The following is a 25,774-nucleotide window of genomic DNA, read 5'->3' as shown; positions in this document are numbered from 1 at the left end:
AGGCTGCTTGGCCCTTGGCCACATCTCTCCAACCTCTTGCTTCCATCATCACATTTCTCCCGTCTCCCCCATTAGTTCTCTTTACCTCTGTCTTACAAAAGGACCCCTGTGATGGCATTAGGGCTGACCTGGAGAATCAAGGATAACCTCTCCATCTCAAGGTTTGCAGGGTCCTCTTTGCCACATAAAGTAACGTACTCATAGGTTTCAGGCATTAAGAGGTAAACATTTTAGGGAACCATTATCCAGCCTCCCGCACCTTCCTGTTGACCCTATCTAGAATTCACAAACACCTCCTATATCCCCTACCACCTTTGTTTTTTCTCTTTGACATTTTTAATATCAAAAATACCATGTATTTTACTCTGATATTATGTGTCTTTTCCAGTAAACCCTAAACACCATGAAAGTGATGGTTTGTTTTGTCCTCTGCTGTATTTCCTAATGTCTGGAAAAGAATGGTGTTCAATAAATGTCCACTGAATAAGCGAATGACCCTCTTACCCTCAGTGACCCTCACACATGCGTTGCTTCTCTTATTTCCTCTATTTACTCAGAATATCAAGGAGTGAGTACTCCTACTACTTAAAATCTATATGGTGACACTAGTCATTCATCCAGAGACTATTGAAGATTTCAAAAATGTGATGATTGAGCTGTGCCCCAAATCATGATCCTTTTGTGCCAACATTATGAGGATAGTCATGTGATAGATTGAAAAATGTGAGGTCTGGTTCATTATGGTGCCATCCATTGCAGGAGCTGCTGGAATTAACTCCAACTGTCATCCCAAATGCCTCTTCATACTCCTACATGGCCAGAAGCTCTTCGAGGGCAAGACTTTGTCTTTGCTTTTCTTGAACCTCTTCTTTCCTCTTAAGAGTTCAATGAATACTCAATGAGTGGAATCAAATTCAATTGAATAAATCCCTTTGCTCATTATTCATTATAAAAGGATGGAGTTTGTCTTAAATTTTTAATGATGCCCTTTTAAATGGATTTAACACTTTATTAGAACTCTGAAGTTTTGCAAACATAAGACCTTTTGTGTTTCAAATGATGTTTTTGAATTTTTCCCTAACAGCTTGGACCATAGTATTGAGATTGAAGATAATATTTCTACCAAAAAATGATTTTAAAAAAGGCTACTAACCAAAGTTACTAGCTTTGACCAAGGATTTCAGAGAAGATGTTCTCCTACCTTCATCAAGGTCAAGTGCAAATTTATTCCAAAAAAAAAAAGCCTACTGGGGAAGGATACTGAAATGGAAACCAAAGCAGATAATTCAGGATGACAAAATGGTGTCTGAAGTTTAGTATCTATTGAGCATTTATATGTGCCAAGCCTTCTGCAAACCTCTGCACACATGATCTCTTCTTGCCATTAAGAAACCAGAGATTCAGAGTGGTATTGTAAGTGGCCTACTGGATTCCAAGTCATGCTATTTCCATCACCTCACAAAGACCCCTTGAAAGACAGCGAAGGACTATGAATATGTTATATTAGTAGTGATAATGTTGATAATGAAAATAATGATAACTAAGAACACAGTCCCCTCATATTTGCCTTCCTGTTTCCACTGAGTCATGCCACTGAATCAATGTTCCCTCTAGGTTTTTAACTCCTTACTCACTTATTTATTAATTCACTCATTCAGTAGATAATTATTCAGCTGCACAGTAACCTTCATGATCACAGTATGAATGTTAACTGTGATCTCCCTAGAAAATCTGCCCTCCCAGAAGAAATACTTTCAGAAGTAAGAACTCTGAGTTAATATTTCTGTTAAGCCCTCCCATCACCTTTGATGTATTATCTCTACTCTTATTCCATATACTACAGATACTACTTCTTACTGGAATTCTAGAATTAATATGAAAGTATAATGGTATCTACAAATCACTTATGAACAGGAAGACTGACCATGTCCTTTCCTGTCTCCTCAGAATATCACTAATTATCAGTAGTGGGAAATGTTAGGTTTAGTGGTAAGCTAATCCTAAACCCAGAAGCTCTGGGACAATCTGGGAGCATGACCATATAATCCACCTGCCTTCATCTCTAGCCCCGATTCATCCCTTTCCTACCAATCATGTCCATGGCTACCTCAAAACTAGCAGAAAGCACCATTCCCTCACTGCCAACCTTGCTCCTCTGTGAATCTGATCTTTCTAAAGATACCCAGAAATACACATAGTAATTGATCAGCACTCACTAACCTCAATAGCCCCAGGAACAAGAGTCTGATATAAATAGGAGGGAGAAGGTAGGCTCAAGATATCAGGATCAGAAAATTATCAAGTCCAAGGAGATCGTTCAGGTTGAAGAAGAGTCTCAAAGTGCTAAAGAACAAGATAGGGAAGAAAGGAGAAGGGCCTGACAGCCAAATTGCCTATTAGAAGGCAAATGAGAAGGTCTTAGGATCTCTCATCAAAGGAGAGAGGAAGTATTCTGCTCCCTTCTCTTTCATACTACCTGAGGGAAGTGGTGAGCTTCACATCAGGCACTAGGCAACTGTGAAGAGCTTAGGGACCCACAGGTGAGCCCTACACCCATCTAAGACAGAGAAAAGGAGTTCCCTGTCTCAAGACTCTAGGAAATTAAGGAGGTTTGCTTCAGGGCTGTCTCTCTTGAGAGGTTCAGTGAGACCATGAGAGAAGCAAGGACTCTGGAGTCAGCCAGACCTTATTTCAAGTGTTGATTATTATACAAATTCGGACAAGGTATTTGTTTCTCCACAACTCAGTTCACTTTCTTCATTTGTTAAAAAGGGTACATTTTAGTACTTCATTCCCAACATACAGAAGTGCTTATCCTGAGAAAAGGTGGCCATTGAGGTTTCCCCATAAATGCAAAAGAAGACTATGCTAATGCTGACAAAGACATTATTACAAGTAAGTAAAAATGCCAGAAATATTAGTTGAGAGCTAGTGTTTCAAATGGCAGATAAAAGCCTGGTCCTTCCTGAGCACCTTTGTGTCTCTAGGTTCCATTCTTTGGATAAACCCCATCATCTGAGGAAACTGGGCACATTTCTGCTCCTGGTAGCCTGAGACCACCCAAGCTGAACAAGAACACACATGGAAAATTCAGATACTACAAGATGCTGAGTAGAGGAGGCCTTTCCCACACTCATCACAGGCAGAGGAGCCCTCCTTGTTACTCACCTGAAACAGCCTGTCCACACCAGGTTTTTGATCAGTTGCTCTCCTAACCAACCCCCTCTACCTCCCAAAAGCCCATCAGTTCTTCAAAGTCCAACCATCTCCATGAATATATCTTGGACTTTCCAGCCCCACAGCCTTACCTTTGCTTTCTGAAAGCATTGATGGTATACAACACATTCAGTGACAAGTGCATCCTGCCACATAGAACCATTTAACTATTCTATGATCATTTCCTCTCTAATTAGATTTTTGTAACAAATTATATTGTTTCTGAGATGAAAATAATATACATCCATATTACAAACTTTTGAAAGCAGAAAAACAGAGAAGAAAATAAAAGTTACTCTAACCCTGTCACCCAGAAATTATTACTACTAATATTCTGCTGTATTTTTCTCTGGTCTACATTCTCTTTGTTGGGGTGTGATTATCCAATTAATTCTCCTCATAAACTTTATAGCATATTTGGTTTCTTTCTCATATGGTCTTTGGAACCTAGCATAGTGCCATGTACCTAGCAATAAATGCTAGTTATTACCAATATTAATAAAAATTCAGAGGCAAAATATGTTGGTAAAAAGAGAAAAAACTCTGAGATCTCCATATCTGGGTTCAAACCTCAGATCTGACTCTGTGATCTTGAGTAATGTTAAGTCAACTTTTTTGAGCCTAAGTATCTTTATTGGTAAAATGGAAGTAAGAATTTCTTCTTAATGTTTGTTGTGAAACTTAAAAGAAAAACAAATATACACTGCTTGCCCTGTAGTAAGTGATAAATAAATTGTTACACTAATAATAATTATTAATAATAAGATTAATAGATGTTGAAATAATGAAAAAAATGAATGCCATGGAAATAATGAACACAGAAGAATCCTTTTGCTATTACAATAGCTCCACTGTAGAATTTAATCTAACCAAGAGTACCTCTAACAAAATGTATATTTTATTTATTGCCATAAAACATCTGCTAGTTTTTAATTAGGAAGGACAAATAAGTTAGCAAATTATGCCCTTTAATCAGAACTGTGTATAAATGTTTATAAGGAAAACTATATGCAGTTAGAATTCCATCCAAGAGTGTTAATATTCTAGAAATATTGGTGAAGACTTAGTATATTCCAGTTTAAGGATCAACACAAGTTCCAGCCAAGTCATCAACTCTCAAGCATTTATTTTGCCCTCAGCATCGAACATCAAAAAAAAAAAAAAAAAACTAGCCCCTGGGTTGCCCATGATGATACACCATGCTCAGTGAAGCAGTGCTGGCTTTTCCCACAGTGGGGCATATGACCACCTCATACAGCCAGCGCTGCTTGGCCTTATGGATATTGTCACACCACTATCCGAGGTGCTGCCCATCAACCAGGACAGTGGTATGCCTAGAGATCTGTGTTAGATTTCTACCAGATGCTTCCACATCTACAAGAGTCCAAATCCCTCCATTAGGCATGGTAGAAGTAACCCAACAGGTATCATATGAAGTGTGGTTAAGGTCGACAGCACCCAACAGTTAAAATGTAAGACCACCTTGAAGTGTCTCCACACGTTCTCAAGGCCTGCATTCACTTGGGGAAAAATCAATGGTCAGAACAGTGCCCACCAGTGCATAACAGCCCATCTTCTACCTTCAACCTTCTGAGAAGGTGTTAGGCCTCTTCCTCCTCTTTCTGGTCCTGGCAGGGAGGGGGCTTTGCTTACTGCCCCCATAGCCTCCCCACTCTACCAGATGCCCAGGAACTCAGGGAAAACATGTGTTTGGGATTCAATAGCTCATTAGTTATCACAGCCTAGAAAAGAGAATGTGCCTGGAGTGGGCTCCCCCAGACCACACTCCTCCCTGCAGTCAGGTATGCTGAGGCATCCATCCAAGTGGATAAAAGGAAGAGTCCACTCCCCCACAGAGAGAGGCCTGTCAAGCACACAGATGAGGTCCAAGTCCTGGCTTATCCAGCTGGTACAGTTACCACAGAATGCTTTTAGATTCAGTTTATTACTGATATGGACAGCACAAAGCAGGGTGGCTAAAGGTGCCAGCTCCCCATGTCCTTCTCCCTCACACTGTAATGGAAGGGGTGGATGGCTGAGAGTGAATGGAGATACCCCACTGAGGAGCCCATTAGGCTGCAGCTTAGTCTGCAGCTACACCCTTAGGGAGTGGGGCATCAGAATCTGGGAGGCCATAAGAAGTCCCATGACAGCCTGCTGGAGGCAGGAATGTGAGTGGGAGATGACCTCCAAGCAGTCACTCATGGGCCTCTTTCCTTCTGTGTTCCCAGGCCACAAGGCCTCCTGCCAAGACTCTAAGAAGCTGTGGTTCAAGGCTTTGGCTATGTGGCCTATGTGGATAGTGTGAGATCACTGGCGCACCATGGCAGAGCCATCCCTACGAGGCCCACATACCCCCACAGAGCACCCCATCTGTTCCCCAGGACCAGTGCTCACCTCCTGCTGGCAGAAACCCTTGGTTGCCTGTCCTGCAAGGGGCAGAGATGTGCACCAGAAGGGAAGGAACTCCAAGGGCCCAGAGATTAATGGGGGAGGTCCTGGCTCCAGTGTAGAGGAGGGAATGGGAGAGGCAGGGATAGCATTGAGGGCTGTCTCATTCATCCAGACAGAAAGTTGAAGGGTGGCCAGAACCAGAGTGAGCAGCAGGGTGGAGAGCCAGGCACAGATTCTGGAGATGTCTAGAGGCAGGATAGAAGTGTGCCTCTTAGTTTTGGTGGCATGTGGAGGAAATGGGAGACAAGGAGCCAGATCCATGCCAAGGCCTTCAGCTTGGGTGCTGCCATTTGTGACCAACAGAATGCTGGTGGGAGCACATTCCAGAAGTTCATGACTGGATTTGACCTAGACTGTGTGCACTCAAGTTCAGGGGCCCTGACAACAGTAGCCAGGGGTATGTGAACCAGCACAGGATTTTCACATCCAAAGGCTCAGCAGCTACCCATTCAACAAGGATACACAGACAGCCATAGCGCAGTGAGGTGAGGGTGGCAGAAGGGAACAAAGACAAGGAACCACAATTAAGATAGGGGAGCACAAGGCCTATGTGAGCAGACAGGAGGGGCACCTGAGCCAGGGGGAGGTGCCACCCACAAGCTCAACTTTGAAGGAAAAATAAAATGTACTCTATTAGTGGGATCAGGTGGGGAAGGGTATTTGAGGGACAGAGCAGCTGGTCAGAAGCCAGGAGGCAGGTGTGACACCATGTTGTGCTTAGGAACTCAGGAGGGATGGTAGAGAAAGAACAGAGAGATCCATGCTGAGAGAACACACAGGACCAATTGCTGCTCAAAGGGAGTGAGTTCAATGCTGTCACCATGTGGATGCCTAATCCCTAGGCATCTCTGCTCCCCAGAAAGGCAGGCCCCATCATTTGGGAAGACATTACCTGCTCTTTCCCAAAGCAGCAGTCATGCAATGCTTAAGCTATGGGGACCCTGAGCCTGGAAATATTCTCAAGAAGGAAGGGATGTTGTATTGATGGTACTGAGTAGACGTCTGTGTGCTCTGGCTGCATGGCAGAAATGTTAGTGCTGTGCCTCATGTGAAAACCATTCTGATCATGAATTTGAACAATGGAGAGGGGGAAGGAAATGAATTCATTGTCAGCTAAGCATTGACAAGTGGCTTTTTTTCCATCTACTAAACCTAATCAGGATTCTTAGGAACATGTAAACTTAAAAAAGAAAAAAATGATTCTCATCTGTTTCAGTGGCACTAAACGTAGTGAATCTAGACAAAGTCTTTTCCCTGCCTCTTATTTTCCTTTAAATCACATCATGGTTTTCTTACAGCTTAGTGTTCAACGTCTGTGTTAAAGCTTTCTCTGGACACGGGTTTGTCCAGATTGGCTATGACCTCCCTTCTGCACAGAGCCTGGACCTAAGAAAAGTTATCATAGTTTCCAATGCTGGGTCTGGTTCCTAAAATTTCCTAAGATAATGGGCTATCAAGGGCACCTTATATACTTTATATTTGCATTTTAACAATGAGGCCCTGTGGCATTTGCAGGATCTTCCTTGCTTGCTAAGCACACATCAGGATTTCCCACCCCACACTTTCAATACTGTGGTTGCAAATTCACATTGCTTTGTTACAAATCGTATGTGCTAAGGGATATTGCTTTGTCCTCCATACAACAGTTATGCTCTTCTTTCACTTTTTATTATAAAATGAATGTTCATTACTTTACTTTTGGAAATACAGAGAAGTATGAAGAAAAGTAGAATCATATACAAAAATGATGTTAAAACAAAATCCATTGTCTTTCAGTTCTATCACCAAAGTTCAGGACCATGCCTCCTGCATGCTCATGTGGCCCCATGAACCCCCTCCACGTTCAGCACCCTCCTCCCACAGCTTCCTTTGCATTTCCCAAAGCTCCTGAAGAGAAATACCACACGGCACAACTTCTCCCCTTCTCTCTTAGGGATTCCCAATGCTTTCTTTCTGATTCATTCTTAGTTTCTACTGAAGGCAGAGCTCATGAGGATTCTGAAGAGACATCACCAGTGAGACTGCTTATAAGACCTACACAAGAGGGTCCACACTCCTAGGCAGCAAGTGTATTGGGCAAATATCTTCCTCTCATGATTTCTAGGGAGCTTATTTGGAGTTCTGTCTGTCCTCACCCTCCTCATAGCTGAGTTAGCCTCTGTGAGCCAGCCCATGAGGACTGTGTCCAGGGATGCAGACTATCAGAGCCCCCCTCTGATGCCAGGTTACACAGAACACAGAAAAACAAAGCCAAGTGGGAAAAAGGTGGGGTTTTTTTTTCCCCTTTCCAGTCTCACTAAATCTTATATTTATAGGGAAATAGAATGAAAAAATAAGATCGTTATCCACCTAATCTGCAGTAGGAAAAAAAATAAGCCAAATGCTATTGTTGACAAAGAAATGTTCAAAGCCAGAATTGTCCATATGTTCTCTGTCGACCAAATCCAAAAGATATACTAACCAGCTCTAAAATGGTGCCATGTGGTTTAATAGAAAAATCACAGGCTTTAGCACTGGACAAATCTAACTCAGAAGCATCAGGAAATTGTCTTCATTTCACTATGCCTCAGTATTCTTATCTATAAATTGAGTACAAAAATACTTAATCCAGAGGATTAAATGAAAAAAAAAAAAAACAAGAACATAGCATAGTCCTGCCACACTGTAGGCATTTAATAAATGTTCTCTCCTGAAAAGGAGCCCACCTGCTTTTTGTACACTCATAGCCTGGTTGTCCTGTATAACCCACTCAAGGTCCTCTGTGCTTATTGTCAGCATTGCTGAGTGCACACCGGGGTCTATGCTCTCCATCAGTACTGTGGTGTCGACAGTGGGAGTTCTGTTCCCTCCATCATCACTGTGGTGTGCACACTGTGGGTGCTTGCTCTCCATTAGCACTGTGGTGTCTATACTGGCTGTGTTTATCCATCCATCCATTCATTCATTGTGATGGTAAGCCACAGTTGCTTACTTGGGTACAAGCCCTGTTCTAGGAGTCAGAAATATAAAGACAAATGAAGCATAGCTCCTTCCTTCAAAGACAAGCTCCTTGTCAAAGAATGTCAGTGACTGCCTGGGTGGTCCAGTGCTGAGCTCTGTGCTAAGGGAGCCTACTCCATGCATTTGCTGTGGGTGGGCCTTGTAAGTATGGGTTCTAAAAACAGCTCTTCCCTTTTTTCCATACCTCTCTTATTTTAGGAAATCTAGAAACTACTGAAAACCAAATATCTAACTAGAACTTAACCAGATATCACATTACCCCGAATACTAGTATGGATAAGCCAGAGGAAGGCAGATAAGCCAAAACTTAAGAAACACTATGGAAAATTAATCTCCAATTGAGAAAATTCATCTGTGCACTTTTTCTGAGAATGGGGAAGTGTTTAAAAGCAGAGACCCTGCTTCAGCTTACTCAACCCCACCTTTAAGCAGGAGCGACACTGATCTAACCCATTAATTGCAAACATTCCAGCTGTTGTTGAAAACTAATTGAGGTCTTTAATGATGTTGCAAAAGCACAGTCTTGTCATTTAACAGACACAACCTTAGGAATGTTTTTTCTCTTCTTAATTATGCAGAGATAAGATTGTGTCACTCAATACCAAATAAATAGTGAGTATGAGCTCATTCCACGTTCAGATGCCCAAGTAGGTACATGTCAGTGCAGAGATTTGAAAAGACTTTTGTCCTCTCCCTGGTCCCCCCAGTTCATGTTTCTTAATTATCTGACCTAAACAACTAATAGCACTAATTCTGGTAAGAGACAATTTCTAAGGAAATATTTAAGACTGGTTAGCACAAAACATTTCTGGTGGAGGAGCTCCTTACTCAGAGCCCTCAGGAAGGGCTAGACATTGTAATGGCTCCAGCTTTAGGATGTCTACTGAGTCTGACATAAGTATCTACCCATTTGCAAAAGAAGATTCTAGTGCCATTAAAAAGTCAGTTGAACTCATCTCCCACCCCTATAATGTAGTGTTCAACACAGTGTGTGGAATGGAGTAGCTGCTCAAGGAATCAGCAGTATCTCTGACTAATGCCAGAAGTTTGTACCTTGAGCCAGATGCTTTTATAATAATAATGATTATTATTACTATTATGAAAGATTTCCTATATGTAAAAGAATATAACATGCTTAAGTTATAAAAAATAAATTTGTTGTATTAATTTCCACCCAGCTCCTTTGATGCCTTGTTCTAATCATGAACCTATCCCTTTCCTAAAGTTTATGTTTATGATTCCCTTTACTTTCATTGAAGTTGGGAAACATATGCAAGTTTCCCTAAGTAATATATTGTTAAGTATAAGCATTTAAGAATTTTCTATAAATTGTCTGTTCCTCTGTGACTTGCCCTTTCCACCCAGCAGCAAGTGTTTGAGATTTGTTCTGCTAATGCACATAGCTATTGTCCATTCATTTTCTCTGCTGTGCAGTAGTTCACTGTATGAGCATACCATTTATGCATGGATATTTGCATAATTTCCAGATTTTTGCTATCTCAAAACCTTCTGCTAGTAACCATTTTTTTGCATGTCACCTAATGCAAGTATGTCAGATTTTCTGCCGAAGAAATTTTCCTAGTAAGCATAAAATTGCTTGATAATAACATGTACATACCTTCAACCCTCCAAGATAATGTCAATTGTTTTCCAAAAGCATTGTGCTAACATCCACCAGCAATAGATAAGAGTGACTTTTGCTTCATATGTTTACCAAAAGCTAGTGTTCTCCTTTATTTTTTATTTGACCAGATTTTTTTAACTTGTATTTTATTGATTACTAATAAGATTGAGCATATATATATATATATCCTGATCTTTCATGTTTCCTCTAGGAAATGCTTTGCTCATGTCTTCTTGTCCATCGTTTTATTGGATTGTTAGGATTTTTTCTTTAAAAATAATTGTGTCTAATGGTGCCTGGGTGGCTTAATTGGTTAAGTGTCTGCCTTCGGCTCAGTCATGATTCCAGGATCCTGCATTGGGCTCCCTGCTCAACAGAGAGCATGCTTCTCCCTATCCCTCTGCCTGCTGCTCCCCTTGCTTGTGCCCTCTCTCTGTGTGTGTCAAATAAATAAATAAAATCTTAAAAAAAAAAATTGGGTCTTTGTGTCAGGCTCCGTGCTGAGCACAGAGTCTGCTTAAGATTCTCTCCCTCTCCCTTTGCCCTTCCCCTCCTTCTCTCTCTCTCTTTCTCTCTCTCCCTCAAATAAATAAATAAATCTTTGAAATAGTTGGTCTTAATATATTCTAGATTCTCATTCTTTATGTGTTATAAATGTCTTCTAACATTTATGACATTTATGGCTTGTCTTTTCATTTTTTTACGGTGAACCTAAAGTTTTAATGAACAGAGATTATTTTAGTTTTGCTTTAAAAGTGTTTAAATATATCTGTTTTCTCCTTTATGGTTTGTGCTTTTAATGCCTGTGGAGAAAACCCTTCCTACCTCAAAGTCATAACAACTTTTCCCAGATTTTCTTGTAAATTTTTCACAAGTTTTGCTTTTTAATTCAAGTCTTTAAACTAACTGGAATTAAATTTTTTGTAGGCATGCAATTTTCCTGTTCTACTTTCTGTCTATTAATGTGACTATTCTAGGTATCTCATATAAATAGAATTATACAATACTTGTCCTTTTGTGTTTGACTTATTTCACTTGGCATAATACCTTCAAGGTCCATCCATGTCATAGCATGTATCAGAACTGTGTTTTTCTTAAGGCATGATAAAATGCCATTGTATGTATATAAAATATTTTGTTTATCCATTACTTTGTGGACTACCATATGCTTTATCCCAGAGAATGTCCCATGTGTACCCGAGAAGAGTGTATTCTGTTGTGGTTGGGTAGAGTACTCTGTACATGTCTTGTAGATTTGGTTGGTTCATTGTGTTGTTCAAGTCTTCTGTTTCCTTATTTATCTACTGTCTGACCTATTTATTATTGACAGTAGGGTATTGAAGTCTACTACTATTATTGAACTGTCTCTCTCTCCCTTGAATTCTGTCCATTTTTCCTTCATATATTTTGATGGTCTGTTATTGAGTGTGTAAATGTTTATAATTGTCATATCTTCCTGCTATATTGAAACTTCTTTGAATATATAATGTTCTACTTGGTCTCTTGTAAACTTTTTTTTTTTTAATTTAAAGTCTAGTTTGTCTGATATTAGTTTAGTCACACCACTCTCTTTTGGTTATTATTTACATGAAATATCTTTCTCCACCCTTTCATTGTCAATGTATTTGTGTCTTTGGATATAAAACAAGTCTATTGTACACAGCATATATCTGGACCTAGTTTTCTTATGCTTTCTACCAGTTTCTATGTTTTGATCCAAGAGTTTAAACCTGTTTACATTTAAAGTAATTACTGATAAAGTGGGGCTTACTTCTGCAATTTTGCTGTTTTCTGTATGTCTTCTAGCTCATTTTATCTTTTATTTCCACATTACTATCTTCTTTGTTTAGTTGATTTTTTGTAGTGAAACACTTTAATTTCCTTCTCATTTTCTCTTGTGTATAACTTATAATATTTTCTTTATGATTACCATGTGAATTATGTTAATGTCTTAAAGTTATAACTCTCTAATTTGAATTTATACTAACATAACTTTAATAGCATGGAAAAACTTTACTTCTACAAAGCTCCTTCACCACCTCCTTTCAGTTACTGATGTTATAAAATCACATCTATATGCATTATGTATCAAAAAATATAGATTAATTATTGTTTTTAATGCATCAGTCCCTTTTATCACGGAGAAAACAAAAAGTGGAATTACAAGCCAAAGTTACAATAATACTAGATTTTATGATTGCTCATGTATTTACCTTTACCAGATATCTTTATTTTTTTTTCATACAGCTTTGAGTTACTCTCTCATGTCCTGTCACTGCAACCTGCAGGACTTCCATTAGCATTTCTTTCAGGGCAAGTATAATGGTAACAGATTCCTTCAGTTTTTATCTGGGAATGTCTTAGTCACTCCTTCATTTTTAAAAGACAGTTTTGCAGGATATAGGATTCTTTGTTGATTTTTTTTCTTCAACACTTTTAATATATCAACCCACTGTCTTCTGACCTCCAAAATTTCTGATGAGAAATATGCTGACAATCTTATTAAAAAAAAAAAAAAAAGAATAGCTTGCACATGACTAGCTGCTTTTCTCTTGCTGCTTTCAAGATTCTTTCTTGTCCTAATGTAGGTCTCTAAGTTTATTCTACTTGGGATTTAATGAAATTCTTAGAGGTATATATTCATGTCTTTCATCAGATTTGGGATTTGGGGGCCATTACTTCAGATAATCTCTCTGACCCTTTCTTTTTTCTCCTTTGGAACTTTCACAATTACAATGCATCTGTTGTCCCACTTGGTGTCACACAGGTCTCTTAAGCTCTGTTCACTTGTCTTAAAACTTATCTCTTTATAAATCATTATATCTTCAACAATATTTTCTTCTGTCTATTCAAATCTGTTTTTCAATACCTTTTTTATTTCAATTGTACTCTTCAGATCCAGAATTTAGTTCTCGTTCTTTTTTGTGTTTTCTATCTCCTTATTGATATTTCCATTTTGTTCATTCATTGCTGTCTTGGCTTTGTTCATATATTCTGTTAGCTCTATAGCATCTTTAAAGACAGTTTTTTAAAATTCTTTTTTACAACACATGCCTCCCTCTATGATTTCTTCCCATTCAGTTTTCCCTCCTTTCCCCTGTGGTTCTCCATGCTATTCCTTATGTTCCACATATGAGTGAAACCATATAATTGTCCTTCTCTGCCTGACTTATTTCACTTAGCATAATCCCCTCCAGTTCCATCCATGTCAGTGCAAATTGTGGGTATTCATCCTTTCTGATGAGCACTGGATGTTATACACAACTAATGAATCATTGAACATGAACATAATAAAAAAAAATTTAAAAAGTCTTTTTCTAGTAAGACCACCACCTGGTCTTTCTCGATGATGTTTCTGTTTACTTATTTTTTTTCCTTTGATTGGGCCATACATTCCTGTTTCTTGTATGTCTTGTGATTTTTGTTGAAAACTGGATATCTGAGTCTTAAAATCAAGATTCTTCCCTTTTCCCAGGATTTTCTTGGGGGGGGGGTGCTCTTTTTTAACTGTTGTAATGTGTCTCTATGCCAAAGATCAGCCAAAGGTGTAAATTTAAAGTTTATTGGGTATTCTGTGAGCACATGCCTTTTCCTGGACATGTATAGTGACTTTTTAAATTCTACCATTTATGCAGTTATTTTTAAATGTCCTAATCTTTAAATATCTGGTTCCCAAACAGGAGAAACAGGAAAATAAATGGAAAAGAACAAGGTTCTTGTTCCTTAAATCCTCTGGCAGAAGGAGTTGCAACAATGATGCAAGGATTGCAACTGTGGCAGCCCACATCTCTATCTCTTCCTCCACAGTCAGAAGCAACAATCAGTGACCAGAACACAGATCCCTTATATTTGAAGAACAAGGTACTTATTGCCCATACTGCCTTCAACAATTCACAAGCTACCCCAAGAATAAGGCTATGACTTCCTGTTTTGGGATGGGGGTGGGGGAGTGTTAAGTGATGGGTAGCCACCACCACCACCAAAGCTGAAATTGAATGAAATTACCCATGATTCCCATGGAAGCTGGAAGCCTTCAGATAATCAATGTTCACATTGTAAGGTAATATCCTAGGTGGTTTTATTTGGCCTTTCCCTAATGACTAATGGTGTTTTATGTGCCTATATGCCATCCATATATTTTCTTTGGTAAAATGTTTGTTTAACTCTTTTGCCAATTTTTAAAGTTGTGTGTTTGTTTTCTCATTGTTGAGTTTTGAGGGTTCTGGATATAGGTTGCTTACCAGATACAAGGTTTCTACATATTTTCCCCAGTCTTATGTCTTTACTTTCTATTTCCTTAACAATGTCTTTTGATAAGCAGAAGTGTTTCATTTTGATGAAGTTCTATTTATCAATTTATGCTTTAATGGGTAGTGCATATAATGTCATATATAAGAAATTGTTGCTCAACATAAGGTCACAAAGACTTTTTCCCCGTGTTTTCTTGTAAATATTTATAGTTTAGCCTTTGTGTTTAGGTTTATGATTAATTTTGAGTTATTTTTGTATATGGTACACAGGATGAATCAAAGCTCATTGTTTTGCATATGAATACTGAATATTCCAACAGTATTTGTTAAGAAAAAGACCACTGTTTCTGCACTGAATTGTCTTTGCACTTTGTTGAAAATCAATTGTCTGTATGTGAATGGGTTTGTTTCTAGACTCTATTCTGTTGTATTGATTTGTGTCTATCTTTATGACAATATTACACTGCCTTGATTACTATAGCTTTATAACAAGTCTTAATTCCAAAGGTGTTCTTTATTTTCAAAGATTTATTTTCTAGGCCTTTGCATTTCCAAATGAACATTAGAACTAGTTAATCATTCTCACCAAAACACATGCTCGGATTTTACTGACACTGCCTCTGAATCCATAGAGAAATGTGAGAACTGACATCTTAACAATATTGAGTTCTCTAACCCAAAAGGACAATATGTCTCTACACTTTAGGTCTCTTAAAAATTTCTTATACTGTGTTTTGTAGCTTTATCACATAGATTTTTTATATACTTTTGTCAAATTTACCCATCAAGTATTTCATATTTTAAGATGCCATAAGAGGTGTTATTTTTCAGTTTAATTTTATATTTTTTATTGCCAATACACAAAAATACAATTTTTCAGCTTATGACTTATTTTTATGTTTCTTTTTTTGTATCTTCCATCAGATTTTCCACATAAACGATCATGTTGTCTGCAAATTAATACAGTTTACATTCTTCCTTTCCAATTTAGATATGTTGTTTCCTTTTCTCACCTTACTGCACTGTCTACCACCTTCAATACTCTGTTAAATAGAAATTGTGAAAGTGGACAACCTTGATTGTTTTTTATCTTGAGAAGAAATATTCAGTTTTTCACCATTAACTATGGTACTCTCTATAGACTTTTCTCTTAATTCCCTTTATCAAACTGAGGAAATCCTCTCTTTCCTTGTGTAATGGGTTTTATTTATTTGGAATTCTTCCTGGGCTTTATTAATTGAATTTGCTGAATCCTTCAAAATTATGTATTTTTTCTTTTTTTATTTATTAATATAATGAATTATATTTTAAAATCTTTGAATGTTAAAATCACTTTGCATTCCTGGGAAAAGCAATATTTGGTGGTGATGTATTATACTTCTTATATATTATTGAATTTGATTTGCTAAAATCAAAAAAGTCATTATCTCTTCAACTTCCTGGTATTTTCTTCTGCAGTGTTATTCCATTCAATGTATTTTTCACCCCTATAAGTTTAGTGTATTTTTTATATCTTTTAGGTCTCTAGTTAACATGTTTAATCTTTCTCCCACTTCATACCATCTGTGTTACTTATACATTAGTTCCTATTGATTTTTTTTCTTCATTATGGGTCATGTTCTTGACCCAATACAAGCTCATGTAATAGTTCCCTCTGCTTCTTTTGGTAATTCTTTCCCCTTCTTCAGGCAATTTCTTTACATACATGTCCTAGATTCTCCAGGCTCAACAACTCAACTCAGGAAGGCCATCAGGGTCCAACTGGGCTCCTCCTTCTTGCACTGTGTTCTCAACACTCATGCTGGGCTAATCTAGGATCCACTCCACTACCTTACTTTCTTCTCTCTCTCAGGGATAACTGTCTTATTATACCTATTGTCCAATGTTTCAATATTGTTATTTTATATATTTTGTCTGTTCTTTTTAGTCACTTAAGGCAGGTGAGTAAATTCAATCTCTCTTGCTTCATCTTAGCTGATAGCATAAGTCTCATTATGAATAAATATTAACTTTATTTTCAGTCACCCTAGAAAATCATTTTTATTTATAACATATGTATATAGATGATTTTCATTTTTCTAGGCAAGCAGTCATATCATTTGTAAATAATGACATCCTAATATCACTTTTTCCCATACTTTTATCTTCTATTCCTTTTTATTTTTCGTTGCACTCCTTGGAACTCCAGTGTAGTATTATAAACAAATTCTGATTTTAAAATAAATACATCTACTCTTTCACCACTAAATATGTTACTTATAGTAGGTTTTAGTATACGATCTCTAGCATTATTTTTATCATGAATAAGAGCAAATGTCATTAAATACTTATTTTTTACAACTATTGAGATAATCATTTTGTTTTTCCACTTCAAATTGTTAATGTGGTGAATTGCATTAATGGGTATTCTAATATTAAATCAACTTGGTCATAAGTATTATTTTTGAAGTAAATTCTGGATTTATTTTGACAATGCTTTGTTTAGCATTTTTTTTTCCATTATGTTTGTGAGTAATTTTGGCCTACAATTTTCTTTTCTCATTCTGTCATATTCTGCTATCAAGGAGTTTTAGTCTTATAAATTACATTGGCAATATATTCTCTTTATCTAATCTTCAGAAGAGTTTTTAATTAGAATTATCTTTTTCTTGACAGTTTTATAAAACTTAATCCTAAAACTATTAAAGCCTAATCTTTTCTTCACAGGAATCTTTTATTGATCTTCTCTTAAGTGGGCAGGTATATAACCACTCATTCAATTTATCTAATAATTATATAGCTATTCAGGCTTTCTATTTATTCTGAAGTGAGTGTTGCTAAATTATATATTTCTAAGATATTGTTTAAGTTCTCAAATTTACTGATGTATAGTTATTCTTAGTATTATCTTTTAAAAAACTTTTCTGCTCTATTTGTATTCATGCTTCCATTTTATATTGATCACTCTGTCAGAAAATGTGGTTTTTCTTTATTTTACTATGTTATGTTACTCACCATACAGTACACCATTAGTTTTTGATGTACTGTTCCATGATTCATTGTTTGCATATAACATCCAGTGCTCCATACAATATGTGCCCTCCTTAAAACCCATCCCTCCACCCCCTCCACTCTAAAACCCTCATTTTGTTTCTCAGAGTCCATAGTCTTTCATGGTTCATCTCCCCCTCCGATTTCTCCCCCTTAATTTTTCCCTTCCTTCTCCTAATGTCCTCCACACTGTTCCTTATGTTCCACAAATAAGTGAAACCATATGATAATTGACTTTCTCTGCTTGACTTATTTCACTTAGCATAATCTCCTCCAGTCCCATCTATGTTGATGCAAAAGTTGGGTATTCATCCTTTCTGATCGCTGAGTAATATTCCATTGTATATTTGGACCACATCTTCCTTATCCATTTGTCTATTAAAGGGCATCTCAGCTCTTTCCACAGTTTGGTATTGTAGACATTGCTACTATGAACACTGGGGTGCATATGCCCCTTCTTTTCACTACATCTGTGTCTTTGGGGTAAATACCCAGTAGTTCCCCAAACCAGGCAAAGACCACATCAAAAAGGAGAATTTCAGACATATATCCCTGATGAATATGGACGCCAAAATTCTCAACAAAATCCTAGCTAATAGGATCCAACAGTACATTAAAAAGATCATCCACCATGACCAAGTGGGATTTATCCCTGGATGCAAGGGTGGTTCAACATTAGCAAATCAATCAATGTAATAGGACACATTAATAAGAGGAGAGTGAAGAAACATATGGTCCTCTCAATTGATGCAGAAAAAGCATATGAGCAAGATGGTGGAGGAATAGGAGACCTGGATATTGTCTGGTCCCAGGAATTCAGCTGGATAGGGATCAAACCATTCTTAACACCTACGAACTCAATGGGAGATCTAAGAAAAGAATAGCAACAACTCTCTGAACAGAAAAGCAACCACTTTCTGGAAGGTAGGATGTGCAGAGAAGTGAATCCGAGGTGATATTCGGGAGGATAGATGGCGGGGGAGGGGGCCTATGTCAGCTGCTTCTGGCAAGTGATAGAGCCGTGGAGCACAAAATCAGAAATTTTAGAAGTCTGCTCTGCTGAGGGACATTGTTCCAGTGGCTAAGTGGGGGGTGGAACCCTCGCTGGGACAGTGTGGTCTCAGGACCCTCGGGGTCACAGGAAGACCGGGGGTACCTGAGTGTGGCAGAGCTCCAAGGTATCAGAGCAGGGAAGCTGGCTGCAGAGACAGAGCCGAGGAGTGGGCTTTCAGCTCAGTGATGCCATAAACCATGATCCGCGGCACAGTCGGGCCACTACTCTTCCAGCAGGGACCCAACAAGTGGCAGATCCAGGGAGATTCCCCTTCCTCCCCTAGGAGGAGTGGCGTGGGAGTGCACCACAGGAATCTGCTGGGTTTGGAGACTCCACATGGGTCAGGTGCCAGAGATAGAAATGCTCGTTCACTGTCCAGGTGAGCACAGAGTGCGGCCGGAGACCAGGAAGACAGGAGTGACTGACTGCTTTTCTCTGGGGGTGCACTGAGGAAAGGGGTCCCGAGTTCTCGGCTCCTCCGGGGTGGAGATTGGGAGGCCGCCATTTTCACTCTCGTCCTCCAAAGATGTACAGAAAGCTTGCAGGGAACAAAAGCTCCCAAGAGGAAACCCAGCAGATTACTTGGCCTGGACCCGGCAAGGGTGGGGCAATTCCACCTCCAACAAAGGCATTTGGGAACCAAAGCAACAGGCCCCTTCCCCAGAAGATCAGCAAGAACAGCCAGCCTAGACCAAGGTTACCGATCAATGAGAATGACAGAACTCCAGCGCTAAAGGAATACTGCACATAGAATTCATGGCTTTTTTCCCATGACACCTTAGTCTTTCAAAGTTAATTTGTTTTTAACTATCTTTTTTTTTCTTTTTTCTTTTTGGAATTTTACTTTTTCCCTTTTCCAACCAACATCGAATCAATCCCTTTTTTAAAAATATATATATATTTTTTTATTTTTCATTTTTAGAGTCATATTCTAGCCCTTCATAGTAGTTACCCTTATTTTGGTATATATACCAAAATATATATATATATATATATGTCGTTCTCTCTTTAAAATTTTGGGATACAGTTTCTTCTAAGAGAACAAAATATACCCTAAATCTGTAGTGTATGGCTTTGTTCTAGTCTCCTGCCTGATCACACTCTCTCCCCCTTTTTTTTTTTAATCCTCTTCTTTCTTTTTTCAACCAAATTCTTATCTTATCAATTCCTTTTATAAAATCTTTTATAATTTTCAACTTTACAATCATATTCCATCCCTTTAACATATTAACCCTTATTTTTATACATATATAAGTTTTTCTTTTTTTAAAATTTTCGGAGGCAGTTTCTTCTAACAGACCAAAACATGCCCAAAATCTAGTGTGTGGCACTGATCTATGATCTATGATCTATGCACCAGCCTGATCATATTTGATCATATTGTTTTCTTTGTTTTGTTTTGTTTTTGTTAGTTTGTTTTTACCTTTTTCTTTTTTCTTTTTTTCATTTTCTTTCTTTACCTTTCTTTTCCCCCCGTTTCAGATCTTTTCTGATTTGTTTAGTGTATATTTCCTGGGGACATTGTTACCCTGTTAGCATTTGGGTCTCGCATTCATCTATTCTCCTCTGGACAAAATGACGACATGGAAAAAATCACCTCAACAAAAGGAACAAGAGGCAGTACCGACTGCCAGGGACCTACTCAATATGGACATTAGTAAGATATCAGAATTAGGGTTCAGAAGGATGATTTTAAAGATACTAGCTGGGCTTGAAAAAAGCATGGAAGTTATTAGAGAAACCCTTTCTGGAGAAATAAAAGAACTAAAGTCTAACCAAGTCGAAATCAAACGGGTTATTAACGAGGTAAAATCAAAAATGGAGGCTCTAACTGCTAGGATAAATGAGGCAGAAGACCAAATGATGGAAAATAAAGAAGCTGAAAAAAAGAGAGATAAACAACTACTGGATCACGAGGGCAGAATTTGAGAGATACGTGATACCATAAGATGAAACAACATTAGAATAATTGGGATCCCAGAAGAAGAAGAGAGAGAGGGGCAGAAGGTATATTGGAGCAAATTATAGCAGAGACCTTCCCAAATTTGGGGAAGGAAACAGGCATCAAAATCCAAGAGGTACAGAGAACTCCTCTCAAAATCAATAAAAACAGGGCAACACACCGACATCTAAGAGTAAAACACACAAGTCTCAGAGACAGAGAAAATCCTGAAAGCAGCTCGGGAGATGTGATATGTAACCTACAATGGAAGAAACATTAGATTGGCAACAAACCTATCCACAGAGACCTGGCAGGCCAGAAAGGACTGGCATGATACATTCAGAGCACTAAATGAGAAAAATATGCAGCCAAGAATCCTATATCCAGCTAGGCTGTCATTGAAAATAGAAGGAGAAATAAAAAGCTTCCAGGACAAACAAAAACTAAAAATTTGTGAACACAAAACCAGCCCTACAAGAAATATTGAAAGTGGTCCTCTAAGCAAAGAGAGAGCCTAAAAGCAACATAGACCAGAAAGGAATACAGACAATATACAGTAAGAGTCACCTTACAGGCAATACAATGGCACTAAATTCCTATCTTTCAATAGTTACCCTGAATGTAAATGGGCTAAATGCCCCAATCAAAAGACACAGGGTATCAGATTGGATTAAAAAAAAGACCCATCGATATGCTGTCTACAAGAGACTCGTTTTAGACCCAAAGACACCCCCAGATTGAAAGTGAGGCGGTTGAAAACAATTTACCATGCTAATGGACACCAAAAGAAAGCTGGGGTGGCAATCCTTATATCAGACCAATTAGATTTTAAACCAAAGACTATAATAAGAGATGAGGAAGGACACTATATCCTACTTAAAGGGTCTATCCAACAAGAAGATCTAATAATTTTAAATATCTATGCCCCTAACATGGGAGAGCCATTTATATAAGCCAATTAATAACAAAAGCAAAGAAACACATCGACAACAATACAATAATAGTGGGGAACTTAAACACCCCCCTCACTGAAATGGACAGATCATCTAAGCAAAAGATCAACAAGGAAATAAAGACTTTAAATGACACACTGGACCAAATGGACTTCACGGATATATTCAGAACATTCCATCCCAAAGAAAGAGAATACACATTCTTCTCTAGCACCCATGGAACATTCTCCAAAATAGATCACCTCCTAGATCACAAATCAGGTCTCAACTGGTAACAAAAGATTGGGATCATTCTCTGCCTATTTTCAGACCACAATGCTTTGAAACTGGAAATTAATCACAAGAAGAAAGTCGGAAAGAACTCAAATACATACAGGCTAAAGAGCATCCTACAAAAGAATGAATGGGTCAACCAGGAAATTAAAGAAGAATTTAAAAAATTTATGGAAACAAATAAAAATGAAAACACAACTATTCAAAATCTTTGGGACACAGCAAAGGCAGTTCTAAGAGGAGAGTATAAAGCAATACAAGCCTTTCTCAAGAAACAAGAAAGGTCTCAAATACACAAGCTAACCCTACACCTAAAGGAGCTAGAGAAAGAACAGCAAATAAAGCCTAAACCCAGCAAGAGAAGAGAAATAATAAAGATCAGAGCAGAAATCAATGAAATAGAAACTAAAAGAACAGTAGAACAGATCAATGAAACTAGGAGCTGGTTCTTTGAAAGAATTAACAAGATTGATAAACCCCTGGCCAGACTTATTAAAAAGAAAAGAGAAATGACCCAAATCAACAAAATCATGAATGAAAGAGGAGAGATCAAAACCAACTCCAAAGAAATGCAAACAATTATAAGAACATGTTATGAGGAACTATATGCCAGCAAATTAGATAATCTGGAAGAAATGGATGCATTCCTAGAGATGTATCAACTACCAAAACTGAACCAGGAAGAAATAGAAAATCTGAACAGACCTATAACCACTAAGGAAATTGAAGCAGTCATCAAAAATCTCCCAGCAAACAAGAGCCCAGGGCCAGATGGCTTCCCAGGAGAATTCTACCAAACATTTCAAGAAGAATTAATACCTATCCTTCTGAAACTGTTCCAAAAAATAGAAATGGAAGGAAAACTTCCAAACTCATTTTATGAGGCCACCATTACCTTGATCCCAAAACCAGACAAAGACCCATCAAAAAGGAGAATTACAGACCAATATCCTTGATGAACATGGATGCAAAAATTCTCACCAAAATACTAGCCAATAGGATCCAACAGTACATTCAAAGGATTATTCACCATGACCAAGTGGGATTTATCCCTGTGCTGCAAGGTTGGTTCAACATCTGCAAATCAATCAATGTGATAAAACACATTAATAAAAGAAAGAACAAGAACTATATGATCCCCTCAATAGATGCAGAAAAAGCATTTGACAAAGTACAGCATCCATTCTTGATCAAAACTCTTCAGAGTATAGGGATAGAGGGTACATACCTCAATATCATAAAAGCCATTTCTGAAAAACCTACCGCCAGTATCATTCTCAATAGGAAAAACTGAGAGCTTTCCCTCTAAGGTCAGGAACATGACAGGGATGTCCACTATCACCACTGCTATTCAACATCGTATTAGAAGTCCTAGCCACAGCAATCAGACAACAAAAAGAAATCAAAGGCATCCAAATCAGCAAAGAGAAGTCAAACTCTCACTCTTTGCAGATGATATGATACTTTATGTGGAAAACCCAAAACACTCCACCCCAAAACTGCTAGAATTCATACAGGAATTCAGTCAAGTGGCAGGATATAAAATCAATGCACAGAAATCAGTGGCATTCCTATGCACCAACAAGACAGAAGAAAGAGAGATGAAGGAGTTGATCCCATTTACAATTGCACCCAAAGCCATAAGATACCTAGGAATAAATCTAACCAAAGAGGCAAAGAATCTGTACTCAGAAAACTATAAAATACTCATGAATAAAATTGAGGAAGACACAAAGAAATGGAAAAATATTCCATGGTCATGGATTGGTAGAACAAATATTGTGAAGATGTCAATGCTACCTAGAGCAATCTACACATTTAATGCAATCCCTATCAAAATACCATCCACTTTTTTCAAAGAAATGGAACAAATAATCCTAAAATTTACATGGAACCGGAAAAGACCCCGAATAGCCAGAGGAATGTTGAAAAAGAAAAGCAAAGCTGGCGGCATCACAATTCTGGACTTCAAGCTCTATGACAAAGCTGTCATCATCAAGACAGTACGGTACTGACACAAAAACAGACACAGAGATCAATGGAACATAATAAAGAGCCCAGAAATGGACACTCAGCTCTATGGTCAACTAATCTTTGACAAAGCAGGAAAGAATGTCCAATGGAAAAAACACAGTCTCTTCAACAATTGGTGTTGTGGAAATTGGACAGCCACATGCAGGAGAATGAAACTGGACCATTTCTTTACACCACACACAAAAATAGACTCAAAATGGTTGAAAGACCTAAATGTGAGACAGGAGTCCATCAACATCTCAAAGGAGAACACAGGCAGCAACCTCTTCGACCTCAGCCACAGCAGCTTCTTCCTAGAAACATCGCCAAAGGCAAGGGAATCAAGGGCAAAAATGAACTATTGGGACGTCATCAAGATAAAAAGCTTTTGCACAGCAAAAGAAACAGTCAACAAAACCAAAAGACAACTGACAGAATGGGAGAAGGTATTTGCAAATGACATATCAGATAAAGGGCTAGTATCCAAAATATATAAAGAACTTCTTAAACTCAACACCCAAAGAACAAATGATCCAATCAAGAAATGGGCAGAAGACATGAACAGACATTTTTCCAAAGAAGACATCCAAATGGCCAACAGACACATGAAAAAGTGCTCAACATCGCTCAGCATCAGGGAAATCCAAATCAAAACTTCAATGAGATATCACCTCACATCAGTCAAAATGGCTAAAATTAACAAGTCAGGAAATGACAGATGTTGGAGGGGATGCGGAGAAAGGGGAACCCTCCATCACTGTTGGTGGGAATGCAAGCTGACGCTGCCAATCTGGAAAACAGTATGGAGGTTCCTCAAAAAGTTGAAAATAGAGCTGCCATATGACCCAGCAATTGCACCACTGGGTATTTACTCCAAAGATACAAGTGTAGGGATCCGAAGGGTACGTGCACCCCGATGTTTATAGCAGCAATGTCCACAATAGCCAAACTGTGGAAAGAGCCAAGATGTCCATCGACAGATGAATGGATAAAGAAGAAGTGATGCTGAGCGAAATAAGTCAATCAGAGAAAGACATGTATCATATGACCTGATATGAGGAATTCCTAATTTCAGGAAACAAACTGAGGGTTGCTGGAGTGGGGGTGGGGGAGGAATGGGGTGGCTGGGTGATAGACATTGGGGAGGGTATGTACTATGGTGAGCACTGTGAATTGTGTAAGACTGTTGAATCACAGACCTGTACCACTGAAACAAATAAGACATTATTTGTTAAAAAAAAAAAGAAGAGGATAGCAGGAGGGGAAGAATGAAGGGGTGGAAATCGGAGGGGGAGAGGAACCATGAGAGACTATGGACTCTGAAAAACAAACTGAGGGTTCTAGAGGGGAGGGGTGTGGGGTGATGAGTTAGCCTGGTGATGGGTATTAAAGAGGGCACGTTCTGCATGGAGCACTGGGTGTTATATGCAAACAATGAATCATGGAACACTACATCAAAAACTAGTGATGTAATGTATGGTGATTAACATAATAAAATAAAAAAAAAGAAGTGTGCTGTGTACATGTAGTGTTTAAAAAAAAAAAAGAAAAAGCATTTGGCAAAATACAGCATCCTTTCTTAATTAAAACTCTTCGAGTATAGGGATAGAGGGAACATTCCCCAAGTTCATAAAACCCATCTCTGAAAAATCCACAGCGAATATCATTCTCAATGGGGAAAAGCTGAAAGCATTTCCCTTAAGATCAGGAACATGACAAAGATGTCCACTCTCGCCACTATTGTTCCACATAATACTAGAAGTCCTAGCAACAGCAATCAGACAACAAAAAGAAATAGAAGGTATTCAAATTGGCAGAGAAGAAGTCAAACTCTCTCTCTTCACAGATGACATGATACTTTATGTGGAAAACCCAAAAGACTCCACCCCCAAATTACTAGAACTCATCCAGCAATTCAGTAATGTGGCAGGATACAAAATCAATGCACAGAAATCAGTTGCCTTC

Source organism: Phoca vitulina, unplaced genomic scaffold, assembly GCF_004348235.1.
Source record: "Phoca vitulina isolate PV1807 unplaced genomic scaffold, GSC_HSeal_1.0 scaffold1, whole genome shotgun sequence".
In the NCBI taxonomy this organism is placed as follows: Eukaryota; Metazoa; Chordata; class Mammalia; order Carnivora; family Phocidae; genus Phoca; species Phoca vitulina.
This window is presented reverse-complemented; position numbering follows the sequence as displayed.